Raw genomic sequence first — 14664 nt, forward strand, 5'->3', positions numbered from 1 at the left:
ACTGTTCAAGTTAATGATTTCTCAAAATAAGTATGAAGAATGATTCCGTATGGTAGTAAACAGCCACAGTAAATATTAAAGGACTAGTACGGCTGGTGTATAAAAAATCTATTCAATCAGCATGTCATTAACTGCTCAGCATTTCTTGATATATACAATATATATATATATATATATATATATATATATATATATATATATATATATATATATGTATATTTTTATTATTTTTTTTTTTTAATAAATAAAATGTCAAGAACTATGCAAATAATTTGTCTTCAGTTTGCCCTCAGTGGAGACCGTTTGGACACCTGTGGTGCGAGAACTATACCATTTTTAAAATTACGATCTTACACATGTAAAATGGGTAAACATGGTAACAGCTGTTCATATTGAAAAGATCAAATGCCTTCTTCTTTTCCTTTCAGCTTGACCAGGTAGGGGTCGCCACAGCGTGTCATCTTTTTCCATCTTAGCCTATCTCCTGCATCTTCCTCTCTAACCCAAACTGCCCTCATGTCTTCCCTCACCACATCCATAAACCTTCTCTTTGGTCTTCCTCTCGCTCTTTTGCCTGGCAGCTCCATCCTCAGCACCCTTCCGCTAATATACTCACTCTCTCGCCCCTGAACATGTCCAAACCATGGAAGTCTGCTCTCTCGAATCTTATCTCCAAAACATCCACCTTTGGCTGTCCCTCTAATGAGCTCATTTCTAATCCTATCCGACCTGGTCACTCCGAGCGAGAACCTCAACATCTTCATTTCTCCCACCACCAGTTTTGCTTCCTGTTGTTTCTTCAGTGCCACCGTCTCTAATCCGTACATCATGGCCGGCCTCACCACTGTTTTATAAACTTTGCCCTTCATCCTAGCAGACACTCTTCTGTCACATAACACACCAGACACCTTTCGCCAGCTGTTCCAACCTGCATGGACCCGTTTCTTCACTTCCTTACCACACTCACCATTGCTTTGGATTGTTGACCCTAAATATTTGAAGTCGACCACCCTCGCCATCTCTTCTCCCTTCCCCCTCCACTTTTCTCATTCACGCACATATATTCTGTTTGACTTCGGCTAATCATCATTCCTCTTCTTTCCAGTGCATGTCTCCATCTTTCTAATTGTTCCTCTGCATGCTCCCTGCTTTCACTGCATATCACAATATCATCTGCGAACATCATGGTCCAAGGGGATTCCAGTCTAACCTCATCTCTCAGCCTATCCATTACCACTGCAAACAGGAAGGGGCTCAGAGCTGATCCCTGATGCAGTCCCACCTCCACCTTAAATTCCTCTGTCACACCTAAGGCACACCTCACCATTGTTCTGCTGCCATCATACATGTCCTGTACTATTTTAACATACTTCTCTGCCACACCAGACTTACGCATGCAGTACCACACTTCCTCTCTTGGTACTCTGTCATAGGCCTTCTCTAGATCCACAAAGACACAATGTAGCTCCTTCTGACCTTCTCTGTACTTTTCCACTAGCATCCTCAAGGCAAATAATGCATCTGTGGTACTCTTTCTAGGCATGAAACCATACTGTTGCTCGCAGATACTTACTTCTGTCCTGAGTCGAGCCTCCACTACTCTTTCCCATAACTTCATTGTGTGGCTCATCAACTTTATTCCTCTATAGCTCCCACAGCTCTGAACATCCCCTTTGTTCTTAAAAATGGGAACTATAACACTTTTCCTCCATTCTTCAGCCATCTTTTCGCCCGCTAGTATTCTGTTGAATAAGTTGGTCAAAAACTCCACAGCCATCTCTCCAAATTGCTTCCATACCTCTCCCGGTATGTCATCAGGACCAACTGCCTTTCCATTTTTCATCCTTTGTAAAGCCTTTCGAACGTCCCCCTTGGTAATCATTGCCACTTCCTGGTCCTTCACTCTTGCCTCTTCAACTCTTCCTTCTCTCTCATTTTCTTCATTCATCAACTTAAAGTATTCTTTCCATCTATTTAGCACACTACTGGCACCAGTCAACACATTTCCATCTCTATCCTTAATCACCCTAACCTTCTGCACATCCTTCCCATCTCTATCCCTCTGTCTGGCCAACCTGTAGAGATCCTTTTCTCCTTCTTGCGTGTCCAACCTGGTGTACGTCTTCATATGCCTCTTGTTTAGCCTTTGCCACCTCTACCTTTGCCCTACGTCGCATCTCGATGTACTCCTTTCGCCTCTCCTCAGTCCTCTCAGTATCCCACTTCTTCTTCGCTAATCTCTTTCCTTGTATGACTCCTTGTATTTTGGGGTTCCACCACCTAGTCTCCTTCTCCCCTTTCTTACCAGATGACACACCAAGTACTCTCCTGCCTGTCTCTCTGATCACATTGGCTGTCATCGTCCAGTCTTCCGGGAGCTTCGGTTGTCCATCGAGAGCCTGTCTCACCTCTTTCCGGAAGGCCGCACAACATTCTTCATTTCTCAACTTCCACCACATGGTTCTCTGCTCTACCTTTGTCTTCTTAATCTACTCTCTTCTTACCACTACTTTACAGTCAGTAACCTCCTTCAGATTACATCGTCTGCACAAAATATAATGTACCTGTGTGGTTCTACCTCCGCTCTTGTAGGTCACTATATGTTCCTCCCTCTTCTGGAAATAAGTGTTCACTACAGCCATCATCATCCTTTTTGCAAAGTCCACCACCATCTGTCCCTCAAAGTTCCTTTCCTGGATGCCGTACTTACCCATCACTTCTTCATCGCCCCTGTTTCCTTTACCAATATGTCCATTACAATCTGCACCAATCACAACTCTCTCGCTGTCTGGGATGCTCAGAACTACCTCATCTAGTTCCTTCCAGAATTTCTCTTTCAATTCTAGGTCACATCCTACTTGTAGGGCATAGCCGCTAACCACATTTTCATAACACCCTCAATTTCAAATTTTAGTCTCATCACTCGATCTGATACTCTTTTCACCTCCAAGACATTTTTCGACAGCTCTTCCTTTAAAATAACCCCTACTCCATTTCTCTTCCCATCTACTTCGTGGTAGAATAATTTAAACCCTGCTCCTAAACTTCTAGCCTTACTACCTTTCCACCTGCTCTCTTGGATGCACAGTATATCAACCTTTCTCCTAATCATCATGTCAACCAACTCCTGAGCTTTTCCTGTCATAGTCCCAACATTCAAAGTCCCTACGCTCAGTTGTAGGCTCTGTGCATTCCTCTTTTTCTTCGGACGAGGGATCCGGTTTCCACCCCTTCTTTGTCCTCGACCCACAGTAGCTAAATTTCCACCGACGCCCTGCACGTTAGCAGTGCCGGAGGCGGGCGTTGCTAACCTGGGCCGCAACCGGTCCGGTATTGGATTCTTTAGATGAACACTCATATTTGTTCGGCACAGTTTTTACGCCGGATGCCCTCCCTGACGCAACCCTCTGCGTTTATCCGGGCTTGGGACCGGCCTACAGATCGCACTGGTTTGTGCCCCCATAGGGCTGCATTTGAAAAGATCAAATGTATGTTGTCTTTTTATTATATGCTGGATGTCATGCTTCACATTTTGTTTTAAATATAAAGACTGAAAAGACATTAACTACACTTAATAAAAAACCCAAAGAAACTAAAAGACGGAAAAAAATACTTCATTTTGGTAAGTTTGGTAGTAACATGCGTAATTGTAAATGTACTCTTAACCTTCGTCTTTTATTTTGGATTAAGTGCTACATGAAAGTCATCTTTTTTTTCAAAGCAAATTTCACAAAATTAATGTTTCGATTTTATGCTGCACTGAGCTCTTGAGAGTTACAGCATGCTGACATTGCACTGGTCTTTACACCTGATGGCAGTTTGAGCTCTGAAGTTTTGTGTCTTATTTTATTACAATAGGGCATCAGACGGGAAGAAAGTGATTCATGCTTGCGTTTACTGGATGTGCCATACTGATGTTTTTGTAGCCCCACCATATTTTTCTTCATGAAAAATACCACTGCCCAACACCGATCCTTGTTACGGTCGATCACATGGAAGGACAACGTTTGGATGCAGCGCTCCAATGAAAACAAAAATATCACGGAATTAAGTGGGTAATTAAATACAAGATCACAAACGGTGTGACAAAGAAGTGATCAAAAGAAGATAGAAACAATCATCTTGTCTTTTGACATCTCTCCCAAAACAGCCTATTATGATCTGGCTGTAACTTCTGATTCGCGATGACAGGGGAACATCAGAAGCCGTACATTGCTGGTTTTTATTATCTTGTCTGCTAATTGCCTGTAACTTGTCAGAGTGGATAACGACTTCGGCAAATTGTAAATGAGTATCTCTTTATTTTTGCTATTCTTCTTCCATGACAACCACTTTGAACGATCTTGGTGATTGAACATTAGCACACAAAGATGAATGACTTCAAAGGAGCCGATGAAGACCAGCACTTGATTTGTTGATGTTTTGTGCAGTCCACTTATGACAGCTTTGTCAAAATAAAATAAAAAACGAATACTGGTGGTGCCACTGCTACTGCTACTGCTCACCTACAGTATTTGTAAGAACGAAGGTGTTTCCTGGGAATGGACATATCCGCAGCGCGTATTCCCTCTTCTACTCAATAATCTGAGCAGTGACAACGCATGTCAAAATAGGATGGAATACGCCGCTGTCACAAATATCCTAAATCCAAACGACACATACAATCTTGTAAACACACAAGTGCACAGCCTGCAACTCTGTGCACCAAGACTTATAGTAGCATGATGGTCCATCCTTCAAAAAGAGGAATTTCAAGCAGACAGGCTGGGGATGTGTGATAGATGACTTGTGTCAGCTTTTATATCAGCCATTTAAGTTGTCACCCCGCACTGAAAACAGCCTCTCAGGCAGATAAACCCCATGTGAGGACCCCTCTAGGTCTCCTATAAAGTAGACTGAGACATGGCAGAGAATTTGTGCATCAATGTTCTTATTTTAAAACAATATATAATTAGCCTCTGCAGACATCATGCCCAGTCTTTGTCAATCCGACTTGTGTGCCCGTCTTAAGTCACAGTGGATATCCTCCCCCCACGCATCCCTCCTCGCTGCTCTAATGATATTTCCTCATATCAACCAGCTTATCAAATCCAAATGCTGATGATGGATAAGTCTTCCTGCGAGGATGCGCTGGATTGTCCTCTGCCTCTATCTATCTACATGTTGCCGTGTTGGCATGCACGCCATTATGAGAGTCTATTTGGAGACCCGGCTGAGGTGTAATGCCTGCAATCACTCAAAGCGCATTTCCAACATTGGGGAGAGTTCTGAAAACACCGCTTCCCTGGAAAAGTATTGTTTATCTCACCTGTGGTATATTTTATACAGAACATGTTTATGCAAAAGGTCATTTTTACCTCCCACTTCCCTACATCTCATTTACCGTAGGCCCGTGCAACTCTACACAGATTTTTATTTCAAGTGATCACACAGGAGTAGTTGTTAAAATAAATACTGGAATTTACTTTCAATATGTGAAAATTTAAAAAACTGTGCAAGCAGCCAATTTCTCCAACAAGATGATTGTCCCCGCTTGCTCAGCATTCTAAAATCTGTAGCGGGAAAAAAATACAAAATGGCAACTGTTTGAAAGGGTATCCATTTCATTTATTTTCTATTCTGCTTATCCGAGCAGGATCGCAGAGGTGACCTGGAGCCTATCCGAGGTTCTGAGAGGTGGGGCAGAGGTAACTATAACAAAGTCGTTCAATAAGAGCCACATTCACCTGGAGTATTTGTAAAGTTCAATGCACCATATATTTTCATCAATGTCGCGAACGACGGATGACTGACTCCAGAGGCTGAACAGTTTGGCCAAGTACCTATGACAGGCCGGTCCTGTGTGTTTGAGCATGACAGCACGCACGCCGTCGGCCCCCAGGGCTTTGCTGGCCTTTATGCCACGGATGGCCGTGGCGATGTCAGCCGGGACGAGTGTTGGTGTGTCGTCAGTTTTCAAGCGGTGCAATGCACACAGGGCGTTTCGGGCGACCTTGTATGTACCGATGGTTTGCTGGCTGGGTGTGCGTGGAATTGTGTGTTGAAATGTCGAGCACAGGACTGGGGAATGCTGGCAATTTTACCGTTGAATCGAAGTGGCTGGAGCTTTGTAAGTGAACGCAGTGTTGACCAAAGTTTGTGTAGGCCTTGCCGAATGTCACACTGTTCGATGTGTTCCCGCCAGTGTTGAGAGTGGTGCTCGTCGACAGCTCAACGAACCTCGGCCTCAAGCCGGGAATTTCTGGGTCGGACGGGTCAATTTGACGTCGACGGTCGCGTTCGTCAGTGAGACACACTGCAGCGGTCGGGAAAGACGGCCGAATCTGAGCTATGCGACCACAAGAAATGTAGCGGTGGCGAGCTTTGCACAGGATTCGGCGGACGGCACAATAGCAAAGGTCATTTATTTGTACCGTGTACAAGGTAACTCAATGTTACATGATTCAAAGCATTTGACAAAAGAAAAAAAAATTCTTATGAACGTTTAAAGCAAAGCAAAGACGAGAAACAAATACAAGTACAATTAAAGCAACTTTCAGTGCAAGAAATATAATTTAAAAGTGGAAGTTCTTAACCTTAAAAACATCCACACTTGGGTCTCATGGCTGAATATATATATATATATATATATATATATATTACAGTTGTTCTCAATCATCTTTAATCTTTTATCCTGTTTGTTGAATATATTTATGTTATCATTATTCTGGCTCTCCAATATATTATGCGTTGAGGCCTGCCACAATAGCCTTTTTTTTTTAAATAGAAAAATGTAATTTTCCAAAAAACTTTCAAGACAAAGGATTGTTATTCACACCACTCATATAGTGATAGAAGAAGATAAAAAAGACTTTACACATATTGCTAGTTCTACCCAGGTAATATAGGCAAAATTCTTTAATGTTCACTCATTTACTAAATCAAAGTAGGACTGCATTTCACAATAAGAGCAGGTAAATACATAAAGAAAAAGCTAGCATTTTGGGATTTTGTGACATATTCATACAAATCCAATGAAGTTGTGACATTGTGTTAAACAAATAAAAACAGAATACAATGATCACAGGCATGCAGGGCACACAGACAAGAAACCAATCACGCTCACATTTCCACTTTAGAGTCTTTGGATCAAAAGTGCACTATAAAAAAAAATGATTTGACAGATTTGATTCACTTAACCTACCTTGCATGCTTTTGGGGTGTGCAAGGAAACTGGAGTAAGTGGATAAAACCCATGCAGGTACGTGGAGGACCTGCAAATTCCATACAGGTGAGGCCGGGTTTGAATAGATTTTTGGTGGTGAGAGTTCATGTGTTTTTTGAGTAGCTGTGAACAGGTGATTCAGATGTGGAATGACAGCAAAAATACTGCCTGACTCTAGACCACTCATAGGAACTAGTGATAGAAATCCACACACTGCATTGAAGTTGAGTCAGTTTTGGACATGTCAAACAGTGTGTAAGACGGCTTTAATTTTTCTCATCAATGGATTTAATTTGAATCAGTTTGGCCAAGTCTAATTAGATAGACTGACCTTCGTTTTCACAGATGGCTTGACATTTCGAGATAGACATGACAACCATTGAACACAATGTTAAAGCGCATCTCGATTAGATCTGCAACATAATATGGTGGCCTTGCAGTGAGTAGAATTGGGAATGTGAAACAAGTCCGATTTAAAGGTCAATCCTAAAATTGTTTGCGTATTGCCAATAAACTGAAACATTCTGGAAAATAGAAATAAAATGGGTTATTTATGACCCCTGCTCCCTGCAAGATCGACAGCATACACACAGCAAGATCATGAATATCTCAAGGGAGATAAACCACAACATTTCCTGCATAACAAAATCATCCTGCCCTTAAAATTAAATTAAGGTCCTTAAATTGCGTGCGTGAGCAATCGATTACCTTTGACTTTTGTTCATCTAGAAAATGAAGTCATTGCAGCCAGTGGAGGGAATGATGTTCTGGACTTTGTAAAAGAAGTAAATAAACACCCAAAGAGGAAGGGAAAAGCGCAGTCCTCAAATGTTTCCTGAAATGGGACAGATAAGGCATAAAAAGGCTCTTAGAAAATGACTCCAGCTTCTGTTAGAAAATTACTTTGACACATCCACGAGGATGCAATTCAGGCTCATATTCAGTGCTTTTGTGAAATTTCACTTTGACTTTCCATCAGGCTGAGATTAGCTGGCAACCAGTTTAGGGTGTACCCCGCCTCCTGCCCAATGAGAGCTGGGATAGGCTCCAGCACTTCTGCGAGCCTCGTGAGGATAAGCGGCGAAGAAAATGGATGGATGGAACTTTCCATAAGGGATACATTGTATTAACAGCTTTAATCAGCGTAATAATGTAAGTCTTGATGAAACAATCCATTTTAGGGGTGATATAATAAAAAAGCTTCACTAAAATATTTGAAGTGTTTGGCCTTGATGAGTCATTAATTTGTGTTGGGTGTATGTATCCATTTATACATATGGTCACATGGTGTGCATGCTATAAGCATAAATGTCTTCTAAATGATCACGAGATCCGATGAATTGTCACATTCAATTCCATATTCCATTATGAATCATAATTCCGTGATGGAAGCTGGAAGGAATTATCTTTCAAATTTCAAAGTCAATCATTTGTCATCCACAAGACAGCCAGTGTTGTTTTGACAGATGAAGATCCAACTTCTCAAGTAATTGCTTGTCATGAAACCAAAATTCAAATGGCCAAACCATTCAGGGTGGAGTTCTCAATAGAGACGCATAACCAAAGGTCTCTGATTTGAATTGACTAAAACATTTGTCTTGGTGAGTACATATAAACATTTATTATAGTTTGTCCGTTTAAAATGTGGATTAGAAGCCCTGTTGTGAGTTATTTATTTAGCACTTATTGTATTATATCAATTATTACTATTTTCTATTTATATGGGCTGCAACGTAGTGGTTCATTACTTTAGGATTACTTTAGTTAGTTGCCGCTTACTAATTCCTCCAAAAGTAATTTCACATACAGAAAAGATATTTCACAGCCGTTCCGATTCACCTCCCTCAACCGTTCAAATTTCAAGGACTGCATCAAAGAACAACGGACTTTCAGTTTTCAATTTGAACTTCCCACCACTCCTAAACAATATGAAACAAGACCTCATCGATGGAATCAACTCAGACGATCCCTAATTGCTGTTTTGCTTGTTTGTTTTTATTGCTAGGTTTGGCTCCAGCTCATCTTCCTGTAAAGGAGCGGAGAAACTAAAGTCAAAAACAAAGTCAATGACCAATTAGTTTTCCTAAACCTATTCCATCAAGCTATAACAGCTGCTATTATAAAATATGTATAACTCTAAAAAACTAAATTTGTGTAATACTAGGGGGAGAGAAACTTAGTTCACAAGTAAAGGGCAAAGTTTGCAATGCTAAAACTAAGGGTAGGATTTGAGTATAGCCTCACTTCACTAATCCTTTCCCCCACACCGCGTTTCTGACCAAAACCATGCCCCTCATTTATGTGCACAAGTGAGATTGTCAAAGATGGTCATTTAAAATAATTGTTCATGTCATAATGAACGGACATTCTCGTGATCATTCGTCACAGAAAACACATTTCCAGCTTCAACAAAATAGCAGTGTGAGCAAGACTAAGTTTGCAGTCGTGCTGTACACAAACTGACGTTAGCCACTTTTGCTATGTTTGGAGTGAGACTTATTCCTAATGGAGTCTTACTTCGAATAACACAAAATGTTCTCAGTTTGAATTTGGGAAAACAAAATCAAATGAAAATTAAAAAAAAAAAAGGTGATAAAATCTGTGGACTGCCAACACTGCTAATTCTATACCGTGTCAGAATCCTTTCAACTGCTTGAGGTCTTTCTGCCTCTAAAGGTAACGCTTAAGTTCAACCTTGTTTCATTTCAGGATCTGCCAAGTACTTATTTATTTTATCTTCTTGGTTGTTGTACACACAGTTGTTGGGATGGTCATTTTTTTGTTGTTGTATTTTCGACAGGTGGATATTCAGCAATAGATTCAGAAAAGCTCCTGAAGTCCGGGTTAATAGGTTAGTGCAAGTGCAGTGCAAAAGCATGTGTAAGCCCGTGTGTGTACTGCAAATGACTGACACCTTGTCAGTCACAACCTCTGTCTGATCAGTTCTTTTTCTTTAGGTGCAGTAGTTTTGTAAAATCAAATGAGAGGTACAAAATGGGCCATCTGATTTTTTTTTCCACGGATGATATTCATCATTTACTACAATCAGGTTATCATGACAGTTTTAATAAATGTGTCACGTCCCATCAGAAACGGGGGTAGGACCCAAATGCAGGAACACGGAAGACGCAAGGTAGTTCAAGAAGAGACAGGTTTATTGTATGCCGAGGTCGGGGATCGAGCAGGCAGTCCGGTGCAGCAGCGGTAGTTGTGACGTCGGGCGAAGAGCAGATGAGCGGACAGGCAGGAGTCGGTACACGAGGAAACAATCAACGCAGACAGAAGTATCAAGGAGTCAGGCTTACAAGGTTGGTCAGAGAACGGACGGAGGTCGGTACACACAGGTTCAGTCAGGAAAACGAGAGTGCTGGAACGGGACATAAAGCTCAACGAACTGGCGGAGGACCAGTCGTCACCGGGTCTTATATATACAGGGGATGATCAGCCCGCATGAGGCGCAGGTGTGTGCCTCCCAATTAGCGCAGCCGTACGGGGACCCGCACAGCTCGTGCTGAAGCGGCAGGATCATGACAAAATGTGACAAAACATGATTCCATTGAGGAGAGCAAATTCCCCTTTTAATTTCAAGATACAAAAACAACAAAATGATCTTGACTAAGTTGTAGCGGGAAGGTAATTGACTTGAAAGCTGTGCCTCTTGCATTGCATCTTCATTTTTTTTTTACCTGTCACACGTGAAAAATGAAGTTACCTACTGTTAGTGTAATTTGATTAATGGTTAGAGAAATGACTGCTTACATAATGAGACTGTTAGCTTGTTGTTCCAAGTTCTTTTCACATCCTTCAATGGGCCAATTCCTGAAAGAATCTTGAAAAAAAAAATCTAAACACTTGTGCAGAGTACATTTTTCAGGCTTGCTAACTTAAACTATTTCAGTAACGCTGGGTTCTCATGCACTAAACCAACATCCGGCCTTGCATGATGGTTGTTTGCCTTTTGAAATAAGTTGTACAAATCCACAAAGAATGAGCACAAAACCTAACAAAACTTAATAGCATGATGCTCTCTAACCTGAGCTCTTGTGAGATTTGCTCCCGTCTGATGTGTTCCATAACATTTTTGAGCAAAATCACGGCCGCTGGATGGAAACATGCGGTTTTGTTAACAATTTATATGTTCCTTGGTGTCTTCAGAGGAAGTTTGTGACCTGTTTTCATCAAAATACTCCAAGGATAAAGAACTATTGGAGCCAGCTCCATATACAGCACTTCTAAACCAGTGGTGAGTCCAACTTTTATTAATATGACGGACGGTGGCGAGTCGAGACTTAGCTTTGCAACTTGAGTGGCTTTGACTCATGGGAGCAGATCCCAGAGTGTGTGTGTGTGGGAGGGTGGGGGGTAGCTTAAATAGGATTTTAACTCGTAGAGGCAACACCCCATACAATAAGGAGGCCCTCCAGAGTACCAACTTTTTTATTTTATACAAGCCATTAAAAAGCAATTTTTTCATAACATGCCCACTTTAAGTGTTCCATTATAATTACAGCATATCATAAAAAGTCCAGGGATTCATTGAACTTATAGTCGACAGCATTCTAAAAGGCACAATGAGGTGCTCACAGGTGAGCTGAGAGTCTCGACTTGTAGCTCCTGCACATCATTCTCGGGTAAACTCATCTTGTGTTTGCTTTTAGCCTTCCTCGTCAGTGGTTTGCAAGCTCACTCAGCAAGGTGAGGATCTGTTTATTCGGGTTAAACATTCCAACATGGTGTGTTTTTTTCTCTCTGTTTTTGTATCCGAAAGTAGGACGAAGGAGAGCATGAGGAACAGCCAAAGAAAATGTCCTTCTGACAAGCAGAAGAATTTGAAAGCAATACATTAAGTGAAGTCCAGACGTTTTCAGGAATGATGTTTTTCTTTTCAATCATTGTGACTATAGCCTGTAGGCTGGTGCTTGCAAGGGACAAATAAAAGTGCTTCTGCTATATAGCATTAGAAGTGGTGATTCTGCTGTGAATGTTCAAAAAAATGAATCATGGAGAAGTAATAATTACGTAATAAATAGTTTTAAAATGAGGAACTTCCCTTCACCAATGCAAGCTTGTTACCATTCTGGTGGTGTTCGGCATCCATCAAAGCTTCGGAAGACAGACAAGTTGTGTGCTAACGATTACGCTTGTCTTTTTTTTTTTTAAACCAGAAAATGTCTGCTCTTGATTAGGGTGTCTCCTCACACAGAATAACTGCTTTCATTGCTTCAAAATCAATATTAGTACTTTGTAGACAATATCAAAAGGGGACAGGTTCCCACATTAAGCAGACAGATGACCGTGTATCATTAAATAAAGCTTTGGGTCGCATTAAAGCAGAAACTGCTTCATTAGTCCGGTCCCTCCCACACGCTTACATGGAGAACATCTGCTTCTGGCTCCTAAATAGAAATTTCCAACAAGTCAGGAAAATGTGCCAAGAGGTCTGCAGCAATGACGTGCAATATAATGGCGCTACCCATGCAAACACATGACAACTAATATTCTCATGTTATGTCTAGGCTCAAATAAATGGTTATTGATGTCAGAATCACAAAGTGGCCTGGTAACGTTGAATTACACCAATCTATTTCTGCGTTCTACCAGGCAACAGCATTCACTTCAGCCAAATCTTTGGCACGTGTTACCCACTAAGTAGATAGGTACAAGGCACAGTTGTATCCTCACTATGCGTCAAGCATGTAACCACACTAACACTTTCCAGTAAACAAATACACTGTCAGACCTCTGACATCTGACATCAAAAGCCTTCACAAAGAAGGAGTGCTGCTTTTGTGGGCACAAAGCGGCAGTGGTTATTCTTTAGTGAGATGAGAATCCAACATTTCACACCAACACCCAGCCTGTTATTATTTGGCCAATTGCGCTTGTTTTTTTTTTTTTGCTTGAAGTCTTTTGGTTGTCTGAAGCCAATTTGAAGGCGTGTTTTATGGAGATATGATGTGGGCTGGATTTGAAAGAAAGCTGAAACGCTTTCATTTGCCGGGTCTCACCTGCGCAATCCAACATGATCCCATAGAAGAGCTGTATCAAATGTTTACCTTTTAACAACGATTAGTCAAATATGAATGCTACGTGCTTTACATTTCATTGCTATATGCTTTAATTTATTTGTAATACTAACCTGTGCATCTAATTCGATGGAGGGTGAGTGCATAAAAGAGACTGCATGATCAGTGAGGAAGAAGTTACAAAACATCACTTAGTCGATATTTTTGCTCTGTGTTGCAAGCCACATTTTGACTTTTTTAGATACTCGGCTACTGGAGTGAAGTGAAGAGAAGAAAAAAAACAGCCTAAAATGACTTCCATCCAGCATTGAAAAAAAAAAAACGAACAAGCAAACACACAAACACAAAAATGAAAACACTCGTATGGGCACAAGCCCATACTCCATTAAAGGTGTTGATAAAACCTCAATAAAACCAGGTTACAGTATTTCTTTATGTTCACATTTGTTTTGTATTTATAGTGTACAAGCCAGTGCTGTTGTTTTTTTTTTTTTTTCATTTAACCCTCTCTGGACCAAATAAAATTTTGTAGAGAGAAAAATCTGATACTTTCAGAAAATTACACTCTGGACTTAAAATTTTCGATTATATTAAACCTGTTGCAAATTTGCAACCCCTGCCCGGAAAGGGTTAAAACACAACACATTTCATTTTATTGGTGAGGAGACGGACAGCGATTAATGAAATAAATTATTTTTTCAAAGTTCTAGTGTAATGTATTTAGTTGACCTCAGCTAGCATTTGGTCATTTCATTCCACAAATACATCATAAAAATAATTTCTACATTACATCCATTAGTCAATGATTTCTCACATTGTTGGAAATCTGTGTGTGTGTTGGCCAAGGCAGTTCCCCCACATACGCACAAACAATAAGTCATGGTCCATTCAGTCAAACACTTATTATGTTTCATTTACTGGAAAAAGACGGGAAAAGTTTTTATTTGGTTATAGGACACGGGTTAGGGTTGGGGTTATGTTTACTAGGGTAATGCATGGTCGAACCCGCAGAGGCAGTGGAACCAGGGGGGACAATTGTGCATATGCCCTCACACAAACATACACACCCACACACTCTTGGCCTGTCTTTGATGTGCCATTTTACTTCACAGAGTATGTTTTCACACCCCTTATTAATCCCCGTGTGATGCCTTTCTGAGCATGTGTTGCTTAAAGGGCCACTGTCATAAAATGCATGATTTTTAGTATGTTATTAATGAAAAAATGGGAGCCAACATGGACTCATGCGTTTTTTCACCACAAAACATGATTTTGACATATAAAGCTTTTTGTAACTCTTTTGAAAATCGTCTCGAGGGATTTGTTTTCGAGAAGAAGCAGGAAGTGACGTACATGGCAGGACTGCCCTCAAGTGGACTCGTTTGTTTCTATTAGTTTTACCTCCAGGAAGGTAGCTCGTTGTTCCTTCGTGTT

At 40.9% G+C, this 14664-nt stretch overlaps 1 long non-coding RNA gene across 1 annotated transcript; it reads left to right on the forward strand.

Moving 5' to 3' along the window:
- Positions 1-10700: 10700 nt before the first annotated feature.
- Positions 10701-12062, forward strand: LOC133509365 (uncharacterized). The gene is made up of 5 exons (XR_009797321.1): positions 10701-10837; positions 11360-11447; positions 11715-11790; positions 11863-11899; positions 11976-12062. It is a non-coding gene; the product is annotated as an uncharacterized LOC133509365 (long non-coding RNA).
- The last annotated feature ends 2602 nt before the right edge of the window (positions 12063-14664 follow it).

Source organism: Syngnathoides biaculeatus, chromosome 12, assembly GCF_019802595.1.
Source record: "Syngnathoides biaculeatus isolate LvHL_M chromosome 12, ASM1980259v1, whole genome shotgun sequence".
Taxonomy (NCBI): domain Eukaryota; kingdom Metazoa; phylum Chordata; class Actinopteri; order Syngnathiformes; family Syngnathidae; genus Syngnathoides; species Syngnathoides biaculeatus.